The following is an 11,364-nucleotide window of genomic DNA, read 5'->3' as shown; positions in this document are numbered from 1 at the left end:
TTGTTGTTGTTGAAGTTACTCGCATTCTTCCGATCATAAAGTCTGTTCTCTACACACTTAATTTTGATTACCGAGTTCGGTAATTTTTTGACGAGATTAAAACTGCTGAGCACCGAACTCGTTCAGCAAAAATGCATTGTTTACCTTTTCCATACGATTTTGACAGTTGTTTTACTGAGCCTCAGTAAAATCGATTACCGAAACTACCGAGATCGTACTGCTGTTATAATCTCGTCAAAAAAGTACCGAACAGGCAATTCAGAAATAAGTGTGTAAGAGGGATTTTTTTTTGCGGATAAACTAGACGTATACGCGTATAAAAAAACTTTTATTATACAGCTTTTGTCTTAAAAATAAATTCAATTCCATTTTTCTTATAATCAACAGCTTTTCAACACTATCAAGGGATTTTTTCACCAGTCACGTACAATAAAAAGTATGACAATCTCAATATTTTTGATCACAACACTGGATCGCGTCTAAGTTTCAAATAGATACTATAGTAATTACGAATAATCAAACTAAAGTATCATGAAAACAACTTGTTTAATTCAGGCGGTAGCCTTTACAATAAAATCAGCATCAAAATATAATTCTCGAAATAATTTACACAGAAAAAAATTTTTTTTTGTTACTAAATGTAAAAATTGTGAAATGTTTGAAATGTCATAACTTTTTTGTTTATCAGTTTACCATCACCAAAATTTTATGGTAGATAGCTGATATAATGGGCCATTTCCCCTAAAAAATTGAAGTTGGTAAAAAGATAGGGTTTTGAGATATTTGAGTTTTTGTGACAAATATCATATTTTTTCAAAGTAGAAAAAGAATTTTTTTACAGTGTATATTTTCTAAGGAATCATCATTTAGTTATCTAACTTTGCTGAAAAATTTATAACAATCGAACAATCCGTTTTTGCTGTACAGCTTTTAGAATATTTTAGAACTATTTTCGCATACACCCTTTTGAAAAGTTAGTCGTGAGTGAATATGAAGGTTTAATATCAAAAAATGGCGATTTATATGAAATTGAAAAACTGTGCAAAGTTTCAGATATTTTTGAAATGGTCGCTCAGGATCGACTGACATGACTCCGTGGAATTCCTCTTAGATTTTGTAGGAAAACCATTGTATTTTTGCAATGGAAAAATGCACATTTGACATAAATTCAAACTCTGAACCTTTGGTTTGCCAGTCCAAAGCCTTACCATCTCAACCATTTCTCATATTCTACTGAGGTACATTTGTTAAGGCAATGTGTACTTGTGCCAACCTGTCACTTGAATCAATGATCAATCATTGCCATCATCAAGAAAAAGCAAAGCTACTATGTTTGATTTTTCTGCCTGCCAGCATTTGCGTCAACCTCAGGTATCAAAAAACTCAGAATAGCTACTACTTTTCGATTTTTGTGTTTTTTTTTTCGTAGATCGGATAAGAAAATGATGTATAGCAATATTGTTCAGAATATTGTGGGTAATCATATAATGGTTTGAAACTTTTGATAAAAATTGAGTGTTTTAATTTCGTAGAAAAAACTATTGTTAAATGTAACTTTTTAGCATACCTGCATGTCTGAAAAACGGATTAATATGATCAAAACATCCTCCTATCAGTACATAATGTTCACAAAAGTTGTAAGGTATAGACATATATTTCATTTAAGGGTTGCCACGATATTTTATATGGCTTCTAGCCTCCACGGGCATTTTTTGATGGCGAAAAATGACCAAAAACACAATTTCGACTTGAGGCACCTCGAAATCTTCACCAATTTAGCTGAAAATTTGACCAGAAGTTTATTTCAACATTAGAATTACGATGTGGGGGTGACTGGCTGAATTCGAGAAATATCATTTTTTATGAAGAGGTCTAATGTAGGCGGTACAAAAGAACGTGGGCGGTCTCCCTAGCCGACAAAGGTTGAGAGACCACTTAGCCTAGAGGCACGGACTTAAAATTCCGACACGATCGTGTCTTAGCTAGAACAATCATTTTCTTAATGGCAAGTTCACTAAAATCCCAAGATGGCCGCCACAATGCAATGGCCGACTTTTGCACCTACTCACGATTTTGGGCGCATAAATATCACAATAAACCAAACATATCTGATATCTAAAGATATTTGAGCGGAGCATCTGTGCATCTTAGGCCCTCGTGCAATGTTGAACTAGGATTTTAGAACGCTTGTCCTTAATTTGAACATCAAGTAAAAACGAACAAAATGATTATTAAAAGATTGTTTATTTTATTTTATTTTATTTTATTTTGTTTTATTGATGCACAAGGGGGTCCAATACAAGTTCAAGAACTCACATCGTCCATAATACACCGTGGAATTTGGGAGTAGGCATTGCAACCTCTTTAGCCATGCGGCTTTTAAGTTTTGCATGGCCTTAAGGATGAGGAATGGTGGGAGATTGATATTGTGTATTGAGCTGTGAAAGAATGTGTTGTTAAGCAAATGGTCAACGTTATTTACCTTTGCGTATTTTCACACAAAATGAACAAGTTTGACGATATGATGCTTGATTTTCAGTGAACCATTTATGCTAGTTCAAGCCTCACTTTACTAAACACCGTATCTAACGAAATCAATGAACGGAGAAAATCGAAGCGGAAGTTCGCTGTTCCCATAGCAACTCATACAAGGAGCATTTCAGAAACGTAAAAAATCCGGGTATTTTTTCATAAACCATCCCCAAAGGTGAGTAAAACAAGAAGTCCTTAACGAAATTCGGCGCCTCATGTGAAAAACTATTTTTTGTTTACATATCGTCCCCTTAATGCTAGAACTAGGTAAGGGAGCATACATTAAGTACGTCACGCTAAAATTGGGAATTTTCAACCCCTCCCCCCTCCCCCCTTTGTACGGGGTTTTCCTATACCTAATACATGGCTTGTCACACTTTCACAACCCCCCCCCCCCTCTAATCGTGACGTACTTAATTGATGCCCCCTAACTGGTTTTGCGAAATCGCGAGGAATTTGTTTATATCAGAACGTACACCGCAATAAACAAAAGTTTGTCCATTGAAACTACAAAAGCACATATGTATTAATTCATCTTTTAAGACCAACAAAGAGTTTGTTTTATAGCAGAATAAGTTTAACCAACCATTTCTACCCGTACTTTCCGAAACGAGTTACATAGTTCCAGCATTAAGATGGCGATATGTTACACACGGTGTTTGATAAAGTTATATATCAAAAATAACAAAAAAGGACCGTGACGCTTATTCGTTTGATCACGAAAAGTATCGGTTGTTGGCACCACGAGTGTGTATCTTTCTCTGTAGAGTAAAGATATATTTAAGCCCCAAGACCTGACAGCAATCAAGCTGATCACAAGGTTGTGCCTTTGCCCAGGGAAAAAGGTTATTAAAAGATTACTGAAACTAGTATCGGTTAAGTTGCATCAATTGAAAATTGATTGTGTGGAATATAAATTAGGCTAAAGTTAGTTTGAAGTTTAGCATTAGCATTAGCATTAGCATTAGCATTAGCATTAGCATTAAGCGAGTCGCACAAATTCGTAGGTGGTACAGTCCTAGACCGCTGTTATGAGGGTTGCCTCCTTCCCGTCCGAACCAAAGCACAAAGATTTGGGACTAATCTCTGACTCTTAGACAAGACTGACGCAATCCTCCAATGGTCGAGCACTGTCCTGGCCACGTCCTTGCGACTGCTGAGGAATGGGAAAGGATGGTTAGTTTTGGACACATATGAAAAATGTAGACAACTCTACGATCTCTCAGGCCTAGGTGTCACGGGAATTAGGGTGTTGTTAGTGGAAGGTTACTCCAAAGGATACGCTTGGTTAACGTTCAGGCACACCATTGTTAGACTGCTTCGAATCAGTTGTATGCCCAATTCATCCTGGTTTTCTCGTCATATTGTTGGCATTTGGTTGAATTACTAGATTCTTCGGTTGATAATCTGAAATATAAAATAATATTAACATCGTACGTCAAATAAGCTACATATTAGTGATACGCTCGCCACAGTTACATATTTTTAAAATATTATTTATATCGTACGATACATTTACCTGAATCCTGCTGAAATAAAATGTTAATTAGCAGTACATTGAAACACAAATACTACAAAACACAAGGAAAAGAGCATCAAACTTTGATCTTGGAATATTTAAAAATACGGTAAATATCAAGATCAAAATTTGATTTGTAGATCTTACACCGCAACGCACCATTCTAAGGTGATCTACCCACGTTACGGGGTAGGCTAAAGTTAGTTTGAAGTTATCCAAAAACTTCGTACTACACCATAAACCCCCACAACTTATCGAATTGCCATTCATTCATAAATCCATCATTATGTCAACGCCAGTTTCCCTTTCATCCAGTGGAATTCCCACAGTCCCAGATGCGATCCCGATGGCGGTACGTGGCAGCACAATCTACCCACGATTGCAATGGAAGCTCCATTCGACACCGGAGGAGGGTTTTTATCACTGCTGCTGCTACTATCTTCGATATTGTTCTAAAAATATTCCCATCACAGAAGCGGAAGCGACAATTACTTACGTCATCGCATCGACGGCGGACGCGACCGTTTGATGGTAAAATGATCACCAACGAACAACTCGTCTTATTTGTCACTAATGAGAAATTGGACACCGGATTGGAAAATATGAATCGCGCCAAATCTAGTCGCTTCGTTTGGATGTGTTGGATAACAAACGGTAGTCGGAAAATGGATCCCTAATTTAGATTTAATTTGACTGGGGAGCATCCATGAATGACGTGGAGTTATTCAGTGGGGAGGCGGAGTCTCTGATTTTGTAACCTACGAGACGGGAAAGTTGGTAACAAGAATGCAAAAATTATAGAGGATAACTACGTAACTTTTGGATGCTCCATGTCTTCAATAAAGCGGTAATAGCGCTTTTTTATCCAGCCATCTCTTCAACATTACTCAGCTGGACCGGGTGTTGTGCCATCTTCGGAAAAATGTTAATAATTCGGATTGCTTTCCATCTCTGCTGTCGAAAGCTGATTACATAAATTGGTTCAGCTATTCTGTTTTTCAATAGAAGCATTTTGGGAGCCGCCACCTGTTTGTTGGCCGGCATTTTTTATTTCACTGATTTTGAACAATGGGCCATTTTCCGATCTGTGCCTCAGTGGTTGATTGTTACATCTCTCCGCAGCCCGCATAGACTATGGCGTAGAATGGCGCGGGCCTATACAGCAACCACGTGGAAATACGAGCCTCTTGCTGTCACGTGTTTGCTTTTAGATGCATCTCGTAGTTTTTACACTGCTGTCCATTCAGTCATTTCGATTCCGGGAGCCCTAAATTAAACACTTTTTAGGTGCAATGTCAGCTATAGTAACAGCTCAAAATTTATGACACTCAACCTAAAAGGGTTAAATATTCACAGATCACCATTAAACGCTCGGCCCACATACCTCATTCGTCGAACTTTCATTACAACCCTCAAGAATTTCACATAGAATTACCTTCAGGAACTCATGTTGGGATTCTCCTAGATTCTTCCTTTCTGAATGCTGGGATTCCTCCAAGAATTCCTCCAGGTGTTCCTTATGTAATATCTCCAGGAAATCTTGCTTGAATTCACTTAGATATTTTATAGTGATGGGCGACTTGCAGAGGCGCGTGATCGGTTGGTGGCCGATCGACGAAAAAATGTGCAGGTTGAGGATCAAGGGCCGATTCTTCAACATTAGCATAATAAACGTGCACAGCCCTCACTCCGGAAGCACTGATGATGACAAAGACGCATTTTACGCGCAGCTCGAACGCGAGTACGACCGCTGCCCAAACCACGACGTCAAGATCATCATAGGGGATCTAAACGCTCAGGTAGGCCAGGAGGAGGAATTCAGACCGACGATTGGAAAGTTAAGCGCCCACCAGCTGACGAACGAAAATGGCCTACGTCTCATCGATTTCGCCGCCTCCAAGAACATGGCCATTCGTAGCACCTTCTTCCAGCACAGCCTCCCGTATCGTTACACCTGGAGATCACCACAACAAACGGCATAGCAAATTGACCACGTTCTGATTGATGGACGGCACTTCTCCGAAATTATCGACGTCAGGACCTATCGTGGCGCTAATATCGACTCTAATCACTACCTGGTGATGGTTAAACTGCGCCCAAAACTCTCCGTTATTAACAACGTACATTACCGGCGGCCGCCCGGTACGATCTAGAGCGACTGAAGCAACCGGATGTCGCCACCGCATACGCACAGAATCTCGAGGCAGCGTTGCCGGACGAGGGTGTGCTCGATGTGGCCCCTCTAGAGGACTGCTGGAGTACAGTCAAAGCAGCCATCAACAACGCAGCCGAGAGCACTATCGGGTACGTAGAACGGAGTCGACGAAACGATTGGTTCGACGAGGAGTGCAGAGCGGTTCTGGAGAAGGATGCAGCAAGGGCGGTAATGCTGCAGTATGGAACCCGACAGAATGTGGAGTGATACAGACAAAAGCGGAAGCAGCAGACCCGTCTCTTCCGGGAGAAAAAGCGCCGCCTGGAAGAAGCGGAGTGCGAGGAAATGGAACTGCTGTGCCGTTCACAGGAAACACGCAAGTTCTACCAGAAGCTCAACGCATCCCGCAAAGGCTACGTGCCGCAAGCCGAAATCTGCGGGGATAAGGACGGGAGCCTCCTGACGGACAAACGTGAGGTGATCGAAAGGTGGAAGCAGCACTTCGACGAGCACCTGAATGGCGAAGAGAATGTAGGCACGGAGGACCAACGCAGCAGAGGAAATGACTATGTTGGTGCAGCAGAGGACGGGAACGAACCAACTCCCACGCTGAGGGAAGTTAAGGATGCCATCCACCAGCTCAAAAACATCAAAGCGGCTGGTAAGGACGGTATCGCAGGAGAACTCATCAAGATGGGCCCGGAAAAGTTGGCCACCTGTCTGCATCAGTTAGTAGTCAAGATCTGGGAAACCGAACAGCTACCGGAGGAGTGGAAGGAAGGGATAATCTGTCCCATCCACAAGAAAGGCGACAAGTTAATGTGTGAGAACTTTCGAGCGATCACCATTTTGAATGCCGCCTACAAAGTGCTATCCCAGATCATCTTCCGTCGTCTTTCACCTAAAGTAAATGAGTCCGTGGGAAGTTACCAAGCCGGTTTCATCGACGGCCGGTCGACAACGGACCAGATCTTCACCGTACGACAAATCCTCCAGAAATGCCGTGAATACCAGGTCCCAACGCATCACCTGTTCATCGACTTCAAAGCGGCATACGACAGTATCGACCGCACAGAGCTATGGAAAATTATGGACGAGAACAGCTTTCCCGGGATGCTGACTGATAAAAGCAACGATGGGCAGTGTGCAGAACAGCGTAAGGATTTCAGGTGAATTATCCAGTTCATTCCAATCTGGACGGGGACTACGACAAGGTGATGGACTTTCCTGCCTACTATTCAACATCGCCTTGGAAGGTGTTATGCGACGAGCCGGGCTCAACAGCCGGGGTACGATCTTCACGAAATCCAGCCAATTTGTCTGTTTTGCGGATGACATGGATATTATTGCTAGAACATTTGGAATGGTGGCAGAACAGTACACCCGCCTGAAACGTGAAGCAGCAAAGGTCGGACTGATGGTGAATGCGGCTAAGACAAAGTACATGCTGGTAGGTGGGACTGTGCAAGACAGGACAAGCCTTGGTAGCAATGTTACGATAGACGGGGATACTTTCGAGGTGGTAGAAGAATTCGTCTACCTCGGTTCCTTGCTAACGGCTGACAATAACGTGAGCCGTGAAATACGAAGGCGCATCATCAGTGGAAGTCGTGCCTACTATGGGCTCCAGAAGAAACTGCGGTAGAAAAGATTCACCACTGCACCAAATGTACCATGTACAAGACGTTAATAAGACCGGTGGTTCTCTACGGACACGAGACATGGGCGATGCTCGAGGAGGACCTGCAAGCACTCGGAGTTTTCGAGAGACGAGTGCTAAGGACGATCTTCGGCGGCGTGCAGGAGAACGGTATGTGGCGGAGAAGGATGAACCACGAGCTCGCTGCACTTTACGGCGAACACAGTATCCAGAAAGTGGCCAAAACTGGAAGGATACGGTGGGCAGGGCATGTTGCAAGAATGCCGGACAACAACCCTGCAAAGTTGGTGTTTGCTAACCATCTGGTTGGTACAAGAAGGCGTGGAGCGCAGAGAGCACGATGGGCGGACCAGGTGGAGCGTGATCTGGCGAGTGTTGGGCGTGACCGACGTTGGAGAGCTGCAGCTGCAAATCGAGTATTATGGCGGCAAATTGTTGATTCAGTATTATCATGAATTTGATGTTAACTAAATAAATGAAATTAATTCAAGCTGAAAATTATCTTTTATCTAGGGATTTCTCTAGATTTTTTTTTCATATTCCTCCAGCATTTTGTCTTGAAATTACTTTAGGGAATAATCGAGAAGTTTTCCTGGAATTCTTTCAGAAGTTTTACTTGGGATTTCAACAGAAATTTCTTCATTGATTCCTCTAGGGATTTACTCATAAATGTATCTAAAGATACCTATACCTCCATTATTGATTCCTCTAGGAATGATTCAAACGAGTTTATCCAGAAATCACTTAATCCAGGATTTGCTCTTGTATTCCTTCCGGAATTTCTCTTGTGACTCCCTCAGAAATTTATACTAAAACGCTTCCAGAAATTGTTGCTGGAATTCCTACAAGAATTTCTAAAGCTGTTCCCCTAGGATTTTTATTTCCTGGAATTACTCCTGGGTTTCCTCCTTCGATTTCTCCGGGAATTTCACATAGAATTCCAACAAGGATTTCTCCAAAGAATTCAATGGAAATTCCTCAAAGAATTACTTCAATATTTCATCTAAAAATATCTCCCGGGTTATTTCTCTAGATTTTTATCCTACCATTCATCTTGGTATGTTTCCCCAGAGATTTCTGTAGGAGGAATTACTCCAGGGATTTATCCAGGAATTCTTCTAGGATTTTCTCCCAGAGTTTTTCTAGGTTATACTCCAAAAAGTAATTTTCCCATATCCGGAATCCCTGCTGGAATATACATTTCACTTAAGATTGCATCAAAAATGCCTGCTAAGAATCTTGCAGAAATATATATATTTATCAATTCCTACTGATATTTCTCCACCGATATTCCTTATCGGATTGCTTCAGAAGAGATTGTCGGGATTTTCCCAGAAGTTCCTGCTGGGATTCTTCAAGCAATTTCTGCAGAATTTCTTCCAGATATTCCCTCAGGGCTTTTACAGGCATTCCTTCAGGAGTTCTGCTGTGATTCTTTCACCTGGAATATTACCCAGGATTTCTCTTGGGATTACCCCCTTGATAACGAAAGCTTTGGCCAACTTTCAATAACTTTTGCTCCAGCACTTTTTTTGGAAACGCTTTCTTGGCATAAAAATTGCCCTTCAAAGTCGTGGAAAGAAAGGGGAATTTTCTTGAAAGCCTCCTAAATCGCCCCTGTATCCTTCCATTGAGTAAATGATGTGACTATTGAATTAATCAGTGGATTAAAACAGCTAATCATTCCGGATGCAAGGCCTCTTAAGGCAAAATTAAAAAAAGGCCTGGCGGTTAGCTGAGAATTCAGGGGCTTTCTAAGGGGTTTCATGGAGTTCCAGAGGTTTTCAAGAATGTTCCAGAGGAGTTTCAGGGGGTTTCAGATGAGTTTTATGGGCGTTTCAAATCGTTTCAAAGGATTTCAGGGGCGTTCTGGGGTTGTTTCAGGAGATCTAAGGAAGTTTTTTACGTGTATTTTAACCTAAAGCTAAATCCACTCTTATCTCAGGAAGTTGGAGGAGTTTCATGACTTTTAAAGAAGTTTCAGAGAAGTTCCATAGTGTTTCAGTGAATTTCAAAGGCATTCTAGCTGTTCCAGGAGGTTTCAAGTCCGTTCCAGGATTTTCAAGGGTTCTAGGAGTTTCTAGAGGGTATCGAGGGGTTCCAGGGGGACTTCAGTGATGTTGCATGAGGCTTCAGGAAGTGTCCGGATGCAGAAGGATCCATAGAGTTTTAAAAGGTTTCAAAAGAGTGGTTTCAGGGGCGTTCCAGTGTGTTTTAGTTCTAACTGGATTCTGAGATGTTGTTCCAGGAAGTTCCCAGGGAGTTTCATAGAGTTTCAAGGACGTTCCAGTGGATTTATCTCTGATATCATCTGAAACCCGGAAACGCCTTAAAACCCTCTGAAAGGCCCATGAAGCTTCCTTGAAAGTCTCCTAATCCCCTCTGCATCCTTGCCTCAATCCTTCGGAAAACCCTCCTAAACCCTTGTGAAACCTCCTTAATATAAAGGTTTAAAACTGAAACATCTCTGAAACCCCCTTGGAAGTCCCAAGGAAGCACCAAGGAAACCCCGGGAATCCCTCCGAAACAATTCTGAAACTCCCATCAAACTTGAACATGAGGATCTGACATATTTTCAACAGATATTTTAAAATTTTCAATACCGGAGTAAACCATTCAACAATCAGCGGAAATCGGTCCACAATTGGATGAGCTAGCTTAAGAACATTTCACTGTCTTCAGAAGAAACACGCATTTTATCATGCAGAACAACTTTGTGGAAAATTTGAAAATTTTCAAAAATATCTACATAAAATTACAACGAATAAATTGATTGTGTGGAACCGTTCACAAAAAATAACACCTCCAAAAACTGAGCAGATTCTATTCTATTCTAGTGCTTGCACAGCCAGAACTGAAAAGCATCCTGGAAACATCAAAATTTCTTTTGATATTTTCTTGTCAACATTAATATTTGCAGCATGTCAAAGACGTGACACAAATATTAAAATGGCCAGGCCCACTGTGCATTTCACTCTCACTTCTAGGTGAATGATTCGCATTAGTGATACTTGCAAAATAAGGCTAAGTTGATGCCTGTCAACTATAGGCTCACTCACGTGTTCAAATTCCACGGATTTGAACATTCCGCGATAATGAATATTCACTGAATGGGACGGATAAAAAAGTCTCTCACTCCGGTACTCACGTTAATAATTATTCTCTTTCTCTTTATCCACAACTTACTCTTCTATGCCGCATCATAATGGACTAGTCCGCCGATGAACAGAATTCACTTGGTTCGAGAATTTTGACAACATAGCGGGGCCGGTTCCAATCAGAATTGGATGATTAGGATCTAGTGTCGAAATTTTCGGACCGAGGGAATTCGGTTCATCGGTGGAAAAATCCATGACTTTTTGCAAGATGCCGTCACGCATGAATGTTTGGTTTATTCTTGTTCATCCCGTCTTCTTCCCTCCCGCACGAATTTTGAGAGGATTCTTGGACCGAGTGAATACGGTTCATCGGTGGATAAGTTCATTGTCACCGCATAAG

This window comes from Aedes albopictus, chromosome 2, assembly GCF_035046485.1.
Source record: "Aedes albopictus strain Foshan chromosome 2, AalbF5, whole genome shotgun sequence".
Lineage (NCBI taxonomy): Eukaryota > Metazoa > Arthropoda > Insecta > Diptera > Culicidae > Aedes > Aedes albopictus.
The sequence above is the reverse complement of the archived record's forward strand: the minus strand, read 5'-3'. Positions refer to the sequence as shown.